This window comes from Eptesicus fuscus, chromosome 11 (genome assembly GCF_027574615.1).
Source record: "Eptesicus fuscus isolate TK198812 chromosome 11, DD_ASM_mEF_20220401, whole genome shotgun sequence".
Lineage (NCBI taxonomy): Eukaryota > Metazoa > Chordata > Mammalia > Chiroptera > Vespertilionidae > Eptesicus > Eptesicus fuscus.
In genome coordinates this window covers 6,127,672-6,147,069 of record NC_072483.1, presented here as the reverse complement: position 1 = coordinate 6,147,069, position 19,398 = coordinate 6,127,672, and the positions used below count along the sequence as shown (strand labels likewise).

Genomic DNA, 19,398 nt, shown 5'->3' with positions numbered 1-19,398 from the left:
CTGCAATTTAAAGCCCTGGGGTTGACCTCCATGCTGGTCAGTTCTCCATGCAACATGGCCTTCTAATCTCATTGGAGAGCAGGCATTTCATCATTCTGCTCTTCAGTTGGGTTTCTCTGTGCCTTTACTAATTATCTCTTCATGAAATAATTTCTTCATACTCCACAGTAAATATTCTACTTATTCCTTGGTTGCAATGCCAGTTCTCTTGTAAAATCTACCCCAAACTCCAGAATTAGATTGAGATTCTAAACATCCCTTTTATCACACTACTAGAGGTCCGGTACACGAATTCATGCATGGGTGGGGCCCCTCTGGGTAGACTGCAGGGATTGGGCTGAAACCCACAGTCCAACGCCACCTGCAGCTCCTACCTGCTGCTCCCACTCATCCTGGCCCCATTGTGCCTGCTGCAGGCTCACACCCAATCAGTCCAGATCAGAAGAGGCTCATGCTGCTGCAACAGTACTCACCAGCCATTATCCCTGCATCTGGTGCCCTCCCAAGCGGAGTGGCCTGCAGGATTGGGCTGAAACCAGCTCTCTGACATCCCCGAGGGGTCCCAGATTGTGAGAGGACACAGGCCAGGTCGAGGGACCCCACCGGTGCACAATCAGGTGGGGAGGGACCTTGGTAGGACTTCAGGGCATGTCCGGCCCATCTTGCTCAGTCCTGATCATCCGGACCTCAGCAGCAAGCTAACCTACCGGTCAATCCCTGGTGGTCAATGTACATAATCGCGAGTAGTTGAGCAGCCTTAGCATATCATTAGTATATTACTCTTTGATTGGTTGAACAGTCAACAGGTCACTTAGCATATTAGCCTTTTACTATATAGGATATTATATTGAATAACATCACTGTACTTATTTTATTCTTCTTATTATTAGTTACTTCCTTTACCTTTGTTCCATTTTCATTAAGAAATCCAGGAAACTTTATGGATAATTTTCCTTAAATAAATTTCCTATGATAATTTTCCTTAATTCCTCCAAAAAGCCTCTGTTGAACCTTTATAATGGCAAGAATACCAACATTTGCACCTATCCATACTTGACATACAGTAGGTACTGTGTTCTTCTACCCTGTACTCATCTAAGAGAACTGAACACAAAACCTATGTCTTATTCATAGTTATGCCCCTAACGCCAAACTGAATTCCTTAAATCAGGTAAATGCTCACTAAATAATGAATAAAAAATAAGTGAATAGAGGTGCAGGTTTAATTAAACTTCATTGACTGAATTTAGTTTAGAAATTCAGTTATAGTCAAGAATCATTTTTGAGTACACAATTTGTAGAAAACAAATTTACTAAGTACTGAAAGCTATAAATCATTAGCATTATCTAACTTCCTCGAATAGATTATTGTGAAAAATTGTAGTATCTATTCTCCAAAAGCTCCAAGAATTAAGAATATTATTAGGGCTTGATCCTACCAATAAAATGAGATGTACCCTGAATATATAAAAGTATTGTCTAGATTTCATTTTTTTGCATCAACATTTTTATTAAAATAAAATAGGCAGCACTGAAATATCTATTATTATTGTACACTTATATAATACATAAATATAATTTATGCTACACATTTCTATGTTTCTGAAATGTTGCTCAAAATTTTGTTAATAAAATGTATTCTCTATATTGGTATAATTATGAAATGTATTGTAATTTGTTCAATAAAATGACTTTATAGACAAACTATGTTAAATATGAGTATTTATGATATTAACAAAGTATTGGGTGATTTAGTTTTATAAAAATTAAAATTACTCCAGGCCTATAATAAAAACTAGGTTTTGGTTAATTCTTGAAGTAATTTTCAGTTTAAAATGATCTCTCATAACTGGGGAATATAGCTAACAGTTTAGGTGAGGTTAGTAAGGCAAGTGATCCCACACTGACAGCTGTGATGCGTTTGTCCACATATAACCACATTACAGCAGGTGAAAGTGGTGTGTATGCATCATTTCATGAAATATGATGAGGGATTGGATATGTCTTTTTTTGCCTCAGCATTATTCTTTATACAATGATCACTCTCCTCCCTCTGCCTCCCTGTTTTAAATCATTGAAAATGGTTATTTTTGATGTTTTGCCAAAGGACAGAGTACGTGTTTGCTTTACAATCACATTTATCCTCAAAGCATTTCATATCAGTCCTTTTAGCCACCTTACCCAAATTCTCTCCAGGAAGAAGTAGAGAGGCCAGACTGGAACCCCAGCAGGCTGAATGGGACACTTCTGGAAGTTATTTGGTATCAGTACTGTCAGCATTAGTCAATGTCTCTCCTTTATCCTGCATTTTCCCTTGGAAGATTACTGACAGATAAGCATCTGTAAATGTGCTTCTATTCTTTAAGATATCCAGCTCACAATGAGTAATAAAATATTTATGTTTTCCCTCCAAAAGATTAAGGTGTTTTCTTTGCCTTACTTTACAGAAAATACATTTCAGACTCAATTAAAAAGACTTTTTAGATCATCTCACAGCTCAGAAAAGCCACATAGAAAACCAATCCAGTTATAGTGTAACACAGTTATATAATGGGGTATGCATCATATTTTCGTACCGAGTAGAAAGAGATATGACATTTTGAGATGGAGTTCTCAAAGCTGATACTAAAGAAATTTCTATAAGGAGTAATATGTTTCCTTAATCTATTTGTTTATAGTATTGGGGATATACTTGCACAGTAAAATGTTAGAGTCAATAAAGCTAAAATTTAGCCAGACATGGTTTGGGAGCTTGCATTGATGATGGAGTATTATGGTAATGTGGGATTTCGTTAAATTTTTCTTACAGTGTGACCCTCTCTTCTATTATCAACTTTATCCCATGAAATTTTCAAATGAAATTCCATTTTCTTCTCCCATCAGTCCCTTAAAAGCCTTTGTAGTTAGTCCCACAACTCTCAGAAGAATACCTAGCCAGAGAAGTAGTCACTAAAACCAAATCACCTGAATAAAAGCACATCTTACATTTCAGGCTCCATCTAGGTATATATAGAAGACTAGAACTTTGATTTACTAAATAATAAAGTCAGAATTATTTTTATAAAAGAACAGGGCCACAGATCTTAGGGTTCAGAGAGGCCATATAAATATGTCTTAGAACTGGGATGGGGAAGACCACATAGATGGAGGGTTAGCACAAGCTGCCCTTGAATTGCTGAGCAAACTTGACTAAGTCACTGAAAATCTATGCCATTCCTTTAATCCTGATCTGAAAGGCTGTTGCTAGATATATACTTTCCAATTACAAAAGCAGAGATTCAAAGCTGCAGAAAATATCCAAAAATTTTGCTAACCTGATCAAAGTATTACTAAGAAACCTGCTGATACCGGACTGCCAGCAATGTTTATCTTGAAAATTTCCCAGTGGCATTGGGGGTGGGAAGGGTGGGAATTAACAAGTGTTGTTAGCAGTTTGGATGAGGAATTTTCATAGATGAAGCCACTGAGGTAAAGAGGCATTTTACAGAACACATTATCATTTAAATTATTTTCCATTCCCACATCAAAGTCACCAAAAAAGAAGTTCCAACAAATTTTTAAAAAATTAACAGAAATGAGGTAATTGTGAGAATGGTTTATGATATTGCTTTTAACGTGCACATATATATGACTGTTCTACCCTTATAATTGAATAGTTTACAGATTTTCTTAAAAAATATATATATATCCTATATAATAAAGAGGCAATATGCAAATTGACCATCACTCCAACACACAAGATGGCTGCCTCCATGTGGTCAAAGATGGCTGCCCCCATGTGGACACAAGATGGCCACCACAAGATGACCGGCAGGGGAGGGCAGTTGTGGGTGATCAGGCCAGCATAGGAGGGCAGTTGGGAGGAACCAAGCCTGTAGGGGAGGGCAGTTGGGGGTGACCAGGCTGGCAGGGGAGGGCAGTTAAGGGTGGCCAGGCCTGCAGGGGAGGGTAGTTGGGGGCAACCAGGCTGGCAGATGAGGGAAGTTAGGGGTGACCAGGCCAGCAGGGGAGGGCAGTTGGGGGCAAACAGGCCTGCAGGGGAGGGCAGTTTAGGGGTGACCAGGTCGGCAGGGGAGGGCAGTTAGGGGCAATCGGGCCATCAGGGGAGCAGTTAGGCATCAATCAGGCTGGCAGGGGAGTGGTTAGGGGGTGATCAGGCTGGCAGGCAGAAGTGTTTAGGGTCAATCAGACAGGCAGGCAGGCAAGTGTTGGGAGCCAGCAGTCCTGGATTGTGAGAGGGTGCAGGCTGGGCAGTCGAACATCCCTCCAGGGGTCCCAGATTGGAGAGGTGCAGGCTGGGCTGAGGGACACACACACACATACCCCGTGCATGAATTTTGTGCACGAGGCCTCTAATATATATATATATTTACATATATATGTGTGTGTATCAACAATATATATATGTATATATTGTTGATAGTATTGTTGATAGTACTACAGATGTCTCCTATTTCCCTGCCTCCTTTACTGCCCCCCTAGCACTGAACCACCCCAGCAGGTCTTCACCACCCTATTGCCAGGGTCCGTGGGCTATGCATATAAGATCTTTGATTTATCTCTGCTCATCCCCCAAACCCCACATCAAGGTATGTCAGTCTGTTCCATGTCTCCATGCTTTGGGTCTTATTTTGTTGGTCAATTCATTTGTTTTATTAGATTTCACAAACAAGTGAGACCAGGTGATATTTGTCTTTCTCAGATTGGCTTGTTTCACTTAGCATAATATTCTCCAGGTCCATCCATGCTATCCCAAAGTGTAAGAGATCCCTCTTTTTTACAGCTAAATAGTATTCCATTGTTTAAATGTTCCACAGCTTTGTTAATCCATTCATCTACTGACTGTTTTCAATTCTTTCTGACTGGTGTTTTGGGGGATCACTGGGTCAAATGGAAGTTCCATTTTAAAATTTGATGTAAGGTGATATCTCATTGTGGTTTTAATTTGCATTTCTCTGATGATTAATGACTTTGAGCATTTTTTCATGCATCTCTTGGCCATTTGTATGTCCTCTTTGGAGAAATCTCTATTCAGGTCGTCTGCCCATTTTTTCATTGGATTGTATGTCTTCCTTTTGTTGACTTGTATGAGTAATTCATATATTTTGGATATTAACCCATTATCAGATGTTTCATTGGCAAATATGTTCTCCAATACAGTGGGTTCCCTTTTCATTTTAATGGTGGTTTCTTTTGCTGTGCAGAAACTTTTAATTTATAGTCCCATTTATTTATTTTCTCCTTTATTTCCTTTGCCCTAGGAGATGTATCAGCAAAAATTCTACTACATGAGATGTCTGAGATTTTACTGCCCATGTTTTCTTCTAAGATTTTTATGATTTCCTTAGAGGCCCGGTGCATGGATATGTGCACCGGTCAGGTCCCTCAGCCTGGCCTGAACCCACTTGCAATCCAGGACCCCTCGGGGGATGTCTGACTTCTGGTTTCGGCTCAATCCCCGCAGGCCAGGCCAAGGGACCCCACCAGTGCAAGAATCTGTGCACTGGACCTCTAGTATGCATATAAGATCTTTGGTTAATCTCTTCCCACCCTTGCCCCTCCCCTCTTCCCTCTGAGATTCATCAGTCTGTTCCATATTTCCATGCCTGTGCATTGAGCGTCTGCCCTCTGGTGGTCAGTGTGCATCATAGCTACCAGTCAAATGGTCAAATGGTCGCTTAGGCTTTTATATATATAGATGCCTTACATTTAAGTATTGTATCCATTTTGAGTTTATTCTTGTGTGTGGTGTAAGTTGGTGGTCTAGTTGCATTTGTTTACATGTATCTTCCAGTATTCTCAACACCGTTTGTTGAAGAGGCTGTCTTTACTGCATTGTATGCTCACAGGGACTGGGGCAGGGTGCACATGGGTTCAGCCTAGGCCCTAGCTAGTCTGGGTGGTGGTGAGTCTGGGCATCTAGCCTCTGCTGTTCCCTGCAGCCTCCTCCCAAGAAGGATCTTGTAAAACCTTTAATATGGCATGGTGCCTGAGCCAGAGCCATGCCCAGGGAGTACTTGTGGTGGTAGCAGGAGCTCTTTGAGCAGGAGTGCCCAAATCACCCATCCCAAAGTCTCTTGCATGATCAGACTATAACACACACACACACACACACACACACACACACACACACACACACACTGCATGTCCACACACCCTCCTCTCTCTACCTCATTCACTCACACTCCCACCCTCACTCTAGTTGTGCTGTCTGCCATGTTTTTTCACCTGTTTTTCTTTGTAATGGTGTGAATATCTTTATAAAACAATATAAAAAAAACTAGTTAATTAGGTGCTTCCACTGCTTAATAAACACATTTCAAACTTTATTTTTATGACTATACAATGAACTGCTCATGCTAAATATTGTAAAACATATTCTGCACAGTTACATTCATTTTACTGCTGGTGTTTATCAGTTGAATTTCAAGAAATGTTTTTAAGCAACTTGGTCTCTACTTTTTTTTCTTCTACAAAGTGAAAAAAAAACTGCCTTTAAAATGGGTCACTTGGATCAAGGGTATGGTCAAGTTTAAACAAAAGAGTGAGAGTCAGGGTGACATGGCTTCATTGTACTATGTTAAACTTATCACTGGACCAACCACTATTAGATGGCACCAACTGATTTTAAAACTGAATGCTGTATCTACTTTCAGGCTCCACAATATTTAAAGTTATCCCGAGCTCCAATAGTCATATGTTAAATATCTGTTCTTTTTTTTTTTTAATTCCCAGATTAGCAGAAACTGGGGATAGATGGTGGCAGTAACCATGGATAGTGCTCCTTGATAGAGACAACAAGGAATAATGATTTGTTTGAAGCTTTGTATTTATTTCTTTTTTTAATTTTAGGAATAGTACATAAGAGATCAGATAAAACCCTCTATTTATTAAAAATAATAACAATACTTGCAGGTCATCCCACTATTATGAGGGGAAACTCAGAGCCACTGATGAAAATATTCATTAATCACTCTTGTTGTGAGGAACCCTTGATGACATAGGTTAAACAAGAGCAAGGGTTTTCTGTTGAGAGAAAGTCCATTTTTAGAAGAGTTGGAGTGCCCACATGATGTTAAAATAAGATTAAAGTTGAGCGCCGTCTTCTAGGAGAGAAATGAACACTCAAGACTGGGAGGACACCTAAGTGTTTTGTGTGCACACAAAGTCACCCAATATGCCATTTAGTATCAACAAATAGGCCCACAACGCTTTGCTAAATTAGTGTTCTTTATTATTCTCCCCTATCCATTATTCAGTTTGTTCAATTAAAAAGCATCTAATCTAATAATAGACAAATATGCAAATTGACCGCACCTTCGCTACACCTAAGCCACGCCCACCAACCAATCAGGACGAGTATGCAAATTACCCAACAAAGATGGCGGCTAATTTGCATATCAAGACAGGGTGGAAAGAAGCCAAGAGCTGCAGAAGGGAGTAAAGCTTCGAAGAAGCAAGCAAGCCGGGGGGCGGGGGGGAGGGGAGGAGAAGGGAGGAGCGAAGTCAGGGCCGGGGGCGAAGGGAAACGCAGGCGGGCTGGCAGAGAAGGCGGGGCGGGCTACAAGGGCGGAGCGGAGGTGGGGCCGGGGAGCGAAGGGAAACGCAGGCGGGCTGTTGGAGAAGGCGGGGCGGGTGACAAGGGAGGAATGGAGGCGGGGTAGAGTGCAGCAGGAAATCCTATTGCAGGATTTTTCCTGCAACGGGAATGCTAGTGAAATAATAAAACATAACGTTAAACATAAAAATAAGCATAAACAATGTTGCATCTACCCCTTCAATTAATATATTTAGTTGAACATATACTATAATTAATCTGTGTATCTCATCTTATTGCCAAGAGATATAATCACAAGACTTTATTTTAAAATCCAATGTCTTTGAGACCCAGAGCACTCTCTGTAAGACTGCTTTTTGTCCCTCATTGCAATTCTCACTCGGATATTAAATGGCCTTTGAGATGTCAATCAAAGGACTCAACCCTGGTCACTAGGCCTGGAAAAGGAGGGGGTAAGGACTTGCTTTGACCCCATGGCTGAGCCTTCCAGATTGCAGTTGTTCTCCCTGCCACAACGTGTCCTTGTAAAATATAGGGTGTGCAGCCCTGGGGTCTTTGTCACTGCGTGTGTGTTCAAACATCTCTCCATATGCAGGTTTACCTGGGCAGCATGCACCTCCCAGTCATGAGTGCTATGGGCGTGCCAGCTCTGCAAATTGAAGACAGCTATCACCTTGCAGAAAGAGACGACCTCTCTTCTCAGGGTTCTTCTAAGTAGGGGCTGTATAGGAGCTTTAAATAGTTAATTAGTTCATTAATTACTAAAAATTACTATTATAACTAGTTATTATATAACTAGAGGCCTGGTGTACAAAATTCATGCACGGGGGGAGTGTCCCTCAGCCTAGCCTGCACCCTCTCCAATCTGGGATCCTTCTCACAATCCAGGACTGTTGGCTCCCAACCGCTCACCTGCCTGCCTGCCTGCCTGATTGCCCCTAACCGCTTCTGCCTGCCAGCCTGATCACCCCCTAACCACTCCCCTGCCAGCCTGATCGATGCCTAACTGCTCCCCTGCCAGCCCGATTGCCCCTAACTGCCCTCCCCTGCTGGCCTGGTAACCCCTAACTGCCCTCCTTTGCAGCCTGGTCACCCCTAACTGCCCTCCCCTGCCGGCCTGCTCACCCCTCACTGCTCTCCCCTGCTGGCCTGGTTGCCCCCAACTGCCCTCCTCTGCTGACCTGGTCACCCCTAACTGCTCTCCCCTGCCAGGCCTGGTCACCCCTAACTGTCCTCTCCTGCAGTTCTGGTCTCCCCCAACTGCCCTCCCTTGCAGGCCTGATCCCTCCCAGTTGCCCTCCGCTGCTGGCCTGATAGCCCACAACTGCCCTCCCCTGCTGGCCATCTTGTGGCAGCCATCTTGTATCCACATGGGGGCGGCCATCTTGTATGTTGGAGTGATGGTCAATTTGCATATTACCTCTTTATTAGATAGGAAGTTTACTATGTACTACAGTGTATTCCATACAGTTCGCATTTATTACCCTGACTCTCACAACCCCCAGAGGTTAATCTCATGTCCCTCACTGTACAGATAAGGACATTAAGGCATGGAGAGGCATGTGATGTGCCCGCAGCTGCCACAAGAGCTGGGATTCAAGGCCAAACACTAGAGGCCACACACTTACCCATCCAAGCCACTTTCTCCACTGTGGTGTGCAGGCATCCCCCACGGCTGGTTGGGTGTGGAAGGGTTTCCTCTCTCCAACATCCTCCATGGGGCCCTGCTGTGGAGAAAGCCCTGTCTCAGTCCCCAGGCACACCTCTAATTCTAATCCAAGGGCAAAGGGGAGTGCAGGTGGGACAGGCCACCTTTGAACAGAGACCTCTGCTGCTCACCATATCCATTGCTGTTCTCTTTCCAGGACTTGGAGGATCAGTGTCCCATCCCTCTGTACTTACACAAGCTCAGTGACTGGTCCTGACTGGTGTGGAAGTCACTGTTGTTAGTTCAGGCTTAAGTATCTGCAAGTGACGACCCTGTAACATTCTCTTCCCAACATGAACCTTGAGGACGTCATGATTCAGGCAGTGCAGCCAAGATTTGGTGGGGTCTCATCAGAGGGGAGCTGAGTGGCTGAGTGGAGGCCAGTCTCCCACCCCTACCCCACCTCATGGACAAGGGACCTAAACGTAAATACATTTGTATTGTGTTAAGGGATATTTAGTTTAACACTTTCCAACTTAGCCTATCTTAATTCACACAGGTATCTCCATGTGCATGGCCCCGACAGGTGTTAGGAATGCCCCATTCATTGTCAGTGACCACCTTCAGTAAAACCTGGCAGACTCAGAAGGAAGGCAGAAGGAATTTCACTACCATTACCAGCTGAGGAAATGAGAAAGGTGGGGTTTAGGACTATGACTGAGGAAACTAAGACAGTGGAAAGCCTGTCTTAGACGAAGTGGGCCAGGGAGCAAATACAGTGCTCAGAAACCACACTGAGCGGGCCATGTCCTGGAGTCTCTTGGTCACAGAGAAAGTCACCTTATTTAGAGCCAAGACCACTTGGAAGGGCACTGCCATGATGCCTGCTTGTGCATGGTGAGCCCAGGTGGCAGATGGACTCCAATCACAGGCAGCAGAGCCACACTCCCCGTGCCAGCTGAACGCATGTGAGCAGGAGGTCCTCACCCACAGACCCAGGGGTTTCCTTTCCCTTTTAAAACCAGTTCTTAGATTTGTCAATACGGGAGAAATTATACAGTTCTATGCCTTTTTTAAAATTTAATTATTTATCTATGAGCTCTTGTATAGTGGCTAAATTGGAAAAACATCATAATATTTCATTGTATTTCTGTAATAACTTCAGGAGCCTCCTTATTCCCAGGTTATGGTGTGCAGGTACATGCTAATGCTCAGATGCTGTAATAAGGGGGGTTGAAAAACCGCATTCCTGGCTGCTGGGTCAAAGGATATGTACATTTTTATATTAGAAATCATTGCCAAATTGGTCTCTGGAAATTTTGCGCCAATTTACACTCTCATCAGCTTTTATGAGAGGCCTTGTCTCCCCAAGGTACTGGGAATTATTAAGCTTTTTTATTTTTACTTTTTTGATAGGAGAAAAATCTTTATTTTATTGCTGTTCTGATTTGCATTCCTTTTGTGGCTTTTTTCATATGCTTATCGGCCATTATTCTGTAAATGAAAAACGGCTTACATCTTTTGTCCACATTTTATCTTGGATTGTTTATATTTTTTCTTATTGATTTATGTAAGTTATATTAGGATAATGAAATTAGCCTTTTATCTACTACTGTGTTGTGATTACAATTTCTCACTTATGTTCAGTCATTAGATTTTGTTTATATATGATTGTTTTGTGCCATAAAACTATTTGACACATAATATAGTGTTCCCAGTCAGATCATCTAGATTTTAATTACAAGGCTGCTGTTTCACTAGCATTATGATCTTGAGCACGTTATTTAACTTATCTGTACCTCAGTTTTCTCATCTTTAAAATGGGTATAGTAAAAGAAGTAATTCAGCCCTGGAAGGTGGCTCAGTTGATTGGAGCATCACCCCATACACCAAAAGGTTATGGTTCGATTCCTGGTCAGGGGACAAACCTAGTTTGCAGGTTTGATCCCCAGTCTTAATGCTTATGGGAGGCAACTGACCAATATTTCTCTTTCATATTCTCTCTCTCTCTCTCTCACTCTCTCTCTCTCTCTCTCTCTCTCTCGCGCGCGCGCGCATGCGTGCGCGCTTTGTCTTTCTCTCTCCTCCTTCCTCCCTTCCTTCCACTCTTTCTCTAAAAAAAAAAAAAAATCAATGGATGAACAAACAACAACAAAAATCAATAAAAAAATACCCTTGTATGAGGATTTAAATAAAATAGAACCAATTCATAGGATTCAATGAGAATAGATAAGTTTATTAGAGTAAAACTATAGCATAATTTATAAAGTATAGTAGTTGTATATTAACTTTCATTTTATTCCTCTATGGTCAAATTTATCAAACATTTTCTTTATAGATTCTGAGTAATGAATCTTGATTGGATATCAGAGATTCTTAAGATATAAACTACAAATTTTTCGAAAGGCACATAACAGGAACAAATAATAATTCAAATAACAATTCTCAGTTGAATTTGGTCATGGATTTTACCCAATGCTAATTAATTAAAAGTCTGAGTGCATGCCTGGGACTCTATGATGTACCAGCAACTTGAAATGTTTCCGACTTCACACTCATAATTTAAAAAAAAAAAAAGTGCATATCTCCAGTGATTTTTGTTCTGAGGAGGCTAACATTTTCTTAATTGGGCTTGAGATTTTAAGGGACTTTCTTGTCCATGAAGTTCTTCCCATGACTGGCCTCGAACACCAGGTGAAAAAGTGGCACCTACTGCCCACACATGCTCCAGATCTTTCCCACATGGACCCATCTGATGCTGGAGCTCTCTCGTGCACTTTGGGTGTTTGTATAAGACACGCAATAGAAGGAAAGAAGAGCCTGAGTTGTACATAGGGTGCAAACTCTGCTTGGCAGGGAACTGAATTAGAAGTTCCAGTGTCCAAGGGGACCAATGCGTCAAGAACAATGGAATGGCCTGGTTTCCAGTCTTTCTATGCAAATTATGATTGGTTCAAGAAAAGGGCAAGACTGAATATAGAGATGGTCCCTGATTTACGATGGTTGACCTTATGATTTTTTTTTTTTTTTACCGTGGTGTGAAAGCTATAAGCATGCAGTAGAAACTATATTTGGAATTTTACATTTTGGTAATTTACGGGGCTGACAATATGTGGTATGATACTCTCTTGCGATGCTAGGTAGCAGCAGCAGAATGATTTTGCCCAGCTATAGGCTGTTAGTGTTCTGAGCACGTTTAAGGTAGGGTAGGCTAAGCTAGGATGCTTGGTAGATTAAGTGTATTCAATGCATTTTTGACTTACAATATTTTCAGTTTACCATGGGTTTATTGAGACATAACCTTGCCATAAATTGAGGCACTTCTATACTGTCAATGTGGCTGGACACACTTTTACATTCTGTAAAAGTTCCAAAGGGGAAGCACACCCCTCTCCTCCCCTTCACCTCAGCCTAATGGGTGTCTCTCAGTAGCATGGACTTGAGAGTGGACATAGAGCCCTAGCTGGTTTTGCTCAGTGGTTAGAGCATCAGCCTGCAGACTGAAGGGTCCCAGTTTCAATTCTGGTCAAAGGCACATACCTCAGTTGTAGGCTTCTCCCTGGCCTGGGCCCTGGTGAAGGAGCAACCAATTGATTTGTTTCTCTCACATTGATGTTTCTCTCTGTCTTTTCCTCTCTCTCTCTAAAAATCAATTGAAAAATATCCTCTGGTGAGGATTTAAAAAAAATAAAAGTGAACATAGAACTAGACTCAACTTCCAGTTCCATCACTTAACCCTAAATTGCCTTCCCATTAAAAGTAGATGTTAGCCCTAACCTGTTTGGCTCAGTGGATAGACCGTCGGCCTGTGGACTAAAGGGTCCCAGGTTCGATTCCGGTCAAGGTCATGTACCTTGGTTGCGGGCACATCCCCAGGCGTGAGTGCCTCTGGGGTGGCAGCAATGCGGGCGCAGGGTGTGGAGTGTGTGCCCTGCCTGGGCAGAAGGGCCCGTGGTGTGGAAGTGCCAGCCACGGTGCAATCATGGGGTATACGCCATTGAAGGGAGACCCAGAGTTTTTTGGGAAGCTCAGATCTCAGTCTGGGTGGGGTTGGAGCCCTTCCCTGTGTGACCCCAGCCTGGGCCTTTCTGGGTGCCCAGGGGGCGGGGCCACACCCAGCTGCTTAGAGCTTTCACAGAATCCCAGTTGTTACCATGGAAGGGGCCTAGGAATCCAATTATCCTAGCCCCCATTTTATAGTTGTGGCAACTGAGGTCCAGAGAGAAGGAGGTCTCCCTAGAAGTCAGTCACTAAAAGCCAAACTGTAATGAAAATAAATGGCTCCCAATTCCTAATTTCCATTCTCCAGCGCCCACAGGTCAGCAGGGGTGGCAGTTGGGGGCGATGAGGCTGGCAGTTTGGGGCATTCAGGTTGGCAGTCAGAGTGGTTAGGTAGGGGTGATCAGACAGGCAGGCAGGTGAGCAGTTAGGAGCCAATGGTCCTGAATTGCAATAGGGATGTCCGACTGCCAGTGCAGGATCAGGCCTAAATCGGCAGTCTGACATCCCCCTAGGTGCCAGATTGGAGAGGGTTCAGGCCAGGCTGAGGGACACCCCCCCCTCCCATGCATGAATTTCATGCACCAGGCCACTAGTAAAATATATTTTAAAGAAAAAGTAGATGTTAATATGAAACAATTGGATTATTAATGGGATTAAGTCACAGAAGTGACATATGTGAGTGACTGGAGCCCATTTAATACTTACTGGTATTCTTGTTGCTAATCACTCTCTTCATATCAAAAGTAATCACATCATAGATGTAAAAAAGAAGAGCTCATCTTGAAAGGGTCTCAGCAGGTCACAATTGTCATGCAAGGATTTCACATGCCACTGTTGTCTTCAGGAGATACTAGCCCTCTCCAGCATGGAGGCAGAGCAGCAGTGAGGTTAACAAGTGTTTCTGTGCGTCCTCGTCCTGACTGACTTTGCACCCCAGCCTCATCTGCAACAGGAAATCAAATCTTTGTAAGCCATGTGCCCTGAAGCTGTTATGCTCAACTTTTGCAGTAGTACCCTTAGAAAGTATTCCTTGGGATGTTTTCTAACAGTACACTGTAAGAATAAAAAAATGGAGACAGCAGTCTTTAGATAAAATCCCAGCACCTTCAGTATTTGATTTAACAAATATTTATTGAGCATGTAATGTGTTTGTGGTTCTGTGCTAATAAGCTCTGTCACAGACAATGTACTGCTGAGCAAATTAAAGATTTTACCTAAACATAGATTATAACAGTTACAGTAAATAATATAATATGTTAAACACTAGTGCCTGGCATAGAATAAGTGCTCATTAAATGTCTAGCAGATGCCATCAGCACCATCTGCAATAAAACATAGAAAATACCTTTTAAAGGTTAGTATTAGTATTGAGTTGAACTGCCCTCTAAGCCTTTAAATACAAAGAAATCTCCCTTGTAGCATGACAAGGTACTTAAAAGTCCTAGCAAATTGTAATTCTCAACCCACTTTTACCCACCGTATTTAGATATCACAGTGTTGAGAGGGCAGGTGAGAAAAGGATTTTGTTATTAATCTTCACCCAAGGATATGTGATTTGTTGTTGTTTATTTTAAAAATTTATTTTAGAGAGAGAAAAGGAGAGAAGGAGGATGAGGACAGGAAAGAGAGAGAGAGAGAGAGAGAGAGAGAGAGAGAGAGAGAGAGAGAGAGATTTGAGAAAGAAACATCAATGTGAGAGAGAAACATTGATCAACTGGGAATAGAATCTGCAAATTGCCTTGGTATGTGCCCTGACCAGTAATTGAACCTGCCACCTTTTGGTATACAGGATGACACTTCAACCTACTGAAACACACTGGCCAGGACAACCAAGGAACAGAATAAAGAACCCAGAAATAAATCCTTGCCTTTGTAATCAATTAATATTTGACAAAGGAGGCAAAACCATATAATGAGGTAAAGATAAATTCAATAAATGGTGTTGGAAAAATTGGACAGATAGATGCAAAAAAATGAAACTAGACCACTTTCTTACACCATACACAAGATTAAACTAAAAATGGATTAAATATTTAAATGTTAGGCTGGAAACCATAAAAATTCTAGGGAAAAATGTAGGCAGTAAAATCTCAGACATTTCTCAAAGCAATATTTTTATGATATATTGCCTCAGAAAAAGGAAACAAAAGAAAAAATAAATGAAGGGAACTACATCAAACTAAAAAGTTTTGTACAACAATGGAAACCATGAAGACAATGAAAAGACAACCCACTGAATGGGAAAACATATTCATCAAGACATCTGATAGGGACTTAATATCCAAAATTCATAAAGAACTTATCAAGCTCAACACACACACACACACACACACACACACACACACACACACACTCCAACTAAGCAATGAGCAAAGGACCTGAATAGACTCTTCTCTAAAGAGGACATGCAGATGGCCAATAGACATATGAAAGGATGCTCATCATGAGATAGACGCAAATTAAAACCACAATGAGGCATCACTTCACATCTGTCAGAATGGCTGTTATCAATATATCAACAAACAACAAGTGTTGGTGAGGATATGGAAAAAAGGGACCCCTGGTGCATTGCTGGTGGGAATGCATGTTGGTGCAGCCACTTTGGAAAACAGTATGGAGTTACCTCAAAAAATTAACAGTGGAAATGCCTTTTGACCCAGCAATTCCACTTCTGGGAATAAACCTCAAGAAACCAGAAACATTAATTCAAAAGAATATACATACCCCTATGTTCATTGTAGCATTGTTTATAATAGCCAAGATCTGGAAACAGCCCACGTGCCCATCAGCAGATGAGTGGAACAAAAAGCTCTGGTATATTTACACAATGGAATACTGCTTGTCCATAAAAAAGAAGGAAATCTTACCTTTTGTGATAGCCTGGATGGACCTGGAGAGTATTATACTAAGTGAAATAAGTTAGTCAGAGAAGGCAAAGTAGCATAAGATTTCATTTACATATGTAATATAATGAGCAAAATAAACAAACAAACAAAAAACAAAGTGGAGACAGAGTCATGGATTCAGATAACAGACTGACAGTTGTCAGAGGGGAGGGGATTGAGAGCTGGGGGAGAAGGGTGAGGGATTAAGCAAAGAAAAAATGAAAGACTTATGGACACAGACAACAGTATGATGCTTGCTAGAGGGAAAGTGGGGTGGGGGAAGAACATAAAAGAAGGTAAAGGGGGATAAATGGTGATGGAAGGAGACTTGACTTGTGGTGATGAACACACAACACAATATACAGATGATGAATTGTAGAATTGTATCCCTGAAACCTATATAAGTATATTAATGAATGTCACCCCAATAAAAAAGAAAAATGTTAGAAAAAATTAAATTCTATAGGATAAAAGCAAATACAGAGGAACTAATATATTTAAAATAACTTTCCCAGGAACTTATTAGAGATGCATATTTAACTTATAAAGTGAATAGTATCTTCATTTTTCACAAGAAAAAATTAGCCTTGATATGTTACATACATGATACAAGATTGCCCACCTAATGAAAAGCACTGCTGGAATCTGAAATCAGTTTGTTAATTTAAATAACAACAAATTTGTATGTGACTGACGATGAAGAAAAATCATAGCTTTGTCCAAACTAAGTGAAATATACGAGTACAAAAGAAGAAATAAAAAAAACAAGCACAAAACACACTCAATGTTGTCTATTGTGAGAGAAGATGGTAATGGATGGTGAGAATGTGTAGGGTGTTTTCTGCTTTTAGAATGCTGTGATATAAAAGGGTTTATAAATATTTATTATAGAATCAGGGCTTCCCAGAAGTGTGTCATTCACAAAAATAATTGATGAGATAAAGGTCAATGGTAAAAAAACAAATAAGGCATAAGAGATACTGGAAAAGGGGAAAAATAGTAAAAGAAAGACAATTATGTTAGGAGCTGGGGCAATTCACTACAGCTTGGTGACTTCAAATCCTTGAATATAAGAAGTCTAGTTGGAAGTCACTCTTCCCAACACAAGCCAATATTTAGGAACTCTGTTTTGGGGCTAAAGCTGTCTGACTTGGGATACACTTGATATATACCATATTGAGCATGTCTCCTAGAGGTTCTCTGAAAGAGCGGAGCAGGCCTACGGGTTATCTGTGGTGCTGCTAGACCAATGAGGATGATGGCACACGCAGCAGTGGAGAGAGTTACTTGTGAAGGGTTGAGGAGAACATGGATGCAATCCATCCTGCAGGATCTATAGGAAACTGAAAGAAAGGGAGGTCAGGATGGGGATAGAGGCAGATTTTATGCTAAAAGTTTAAGGATTTGAAAATTATGCTCACACAGAAACCCAGACATTATTTAGTTCAGCTTTATTCATAATCTCCAAACACTGGAAGCAATCAAGATATATCTCAATTGGTGAGTGGATAAACAAATAGTTATATCCATAAAATAGAATGTTTCCAGTAATAAATAATTAGACATCAAGCCATGAGAAGACATAGATGAATCTTAAATGCGTATGTTAAGTAAAAGAAGCAAGTATGAAAAGGCTGCACATTGTATAATTTCAATTATATGACATTCTGAAAAAAAAGTAAAACTATAGCAATAATTTTAAAGACAAACCTCTGGTGGTTTCCAGGATTTTGAGAGGAGAGGGGTGGGCTGATTAGGTAAAACGTAGGATATTTTTAGAGTGGTGTTCTGTATGACACTGCAGATGTATAACATATGTGTTTGTCAAAACTGATAGAACTTGATAGCAAAAAAAATACCTTAAAAGAACCTTAATGTCTGCAACTTTAAAAAATGTAGGCAGCAAGGAGATCCTGGGATAAAATCCAGAATGTGACAAAATAATCTAATTTTATTACAAATATATGAAACACCTCATTGAATGAGCAAGGATGGACAAGTGCTCTCCTAAGTAACTTTGGATATAAGTGGAGTTCTAAGTATAAAGCATTGTATTCCAGTTGGTGAAATTGTTTCCCAAGAGGTTACTGGTTAATAATTCTGATACTGCTATACACGTGTATTGGAATTGAGAAGTTAAGATGGATGGTAGGAGCCAGGTTCTCCACTGTTGGAATACGCGGTTTTCAGTAAGCAAGTGAAGGAGGCCAGAATGACCCATGTGGTGGTGTACTGATACACATATATTCTTGGGTTAATATGCACACCTCCTTGCTCTGTCAGCTGAAAGGGTCTAGAAGTGGCTACACCCCAGGAGCATTGATGGTACTCTGAGGTTAGCTTCTAATACCATTCTTCAATTGAAGGAACCAGGTGTTCTTGGATAAATGACTGATTCTAGGTTTGAAAAGGAAGAATACAGGATGAACCCAGAACAGCTTGTAGTGCCATAAAATATGTGGTTGAGTTTGGAAAAGTCTGAGCAAAGAAACAAATTGAGTCATGTTGGATTATAATCCAAAGTCCAGAATAAATTTCTATGAGTCCAAACTAATTTTAAAACCATTGTGTAAGTAAGTAAATGAGGGAGAACAACAACTCTCTCATGAAGAATTCCAAATGATTCATGAATTAATGGAGATGCTTACCCTTGAGGAGCTGAAGCACAGCAAACTTCTCACCCCTTAAGTGTGGTCTGTACAAGCTGTCTTTTTTCAAAATAAAACAGTATGAAAAGGGGGAAAAGGAGTAAATTCACAGTGGAGGAAACTGATGAGTATTCACTTAACCCAGTGATCAAGGTTAACATCAATAGTGATGAGTCATGGTAACAGTATGACTATGATGTCATGGAATAGCACCTTGCCTCTGTGGTCTTCCTCCCCCACAAAACACCACCACAGTCTAGGAATGAGAAAAACAAACAAACAAACAAAAAACACAAACCAAACAAACAAACAAAACCAATGTCTGATTGAGAGACATTGTATAAAATGCTTGACCAGTGCTCTTCAAAAGTCTCATGGTCATAAAAACAAGGAAAGTCTGAGAACTCATCATAAACAAGAGAAGCCTAAAGAATATGATGACTAAATATAATACGTTATCTTGCAGGTGATCCTGGAATAAAGTAAGGTTTTTAGATGGAAACTGGGACAATATGAATAAAGTATGGACTTTAGTTAATAATAAAAAATCAATATTAGTTTATTAATTACAGCAGATGTACCATGCTGATATAGGATCTTGATGTGCCAGAGGCTGAGCATGGGGTATATAGAGACTTTTAGTGCTATCACTAAAAA

The 19,398-nt window shown here is 40.9% G+C and overlaps 1 long non-coding RNA gene across 3 annotated transcripts in view; it reads right to left on the bottom strand.

Annotated features, from left to right (window-relative positions):
- Positions 1 to 18,871, bottom strand: part of LOC114228963 (uncharacterized) — a 100,472-nt gene extending 81,601 nt beyond the window's left edge. Inside the window, exons 1-4 of one of the 3 annotated variants that reach the window (XR_008557481.1) lie at positions 18,742 to 18,871; positions 13,914 to 14,151; positions 9,187 to 9,285; positions 8,160 to 8,290 (exon numbers count right to left, since the gene is read on the bottom strand). This is a non-coding gene — a long non-coding RNA (uncharacterized LOC114228963). Of the gene's footprint in view, positions 1 to 8,159; positions 8,291 to 9,186; positions 9,286 to 13,913; positions 14,262 to 17,265; positions 17,311 to 18,741 lie in introns of those variants that run through there. The other 2 variants (XR_008557480.1, XR_008557482.1) reach the window with 2 other exon arrangements.
- Between the last annotated feature and the right edge of the window lie 527 nt (positions 18,872 to 19,398).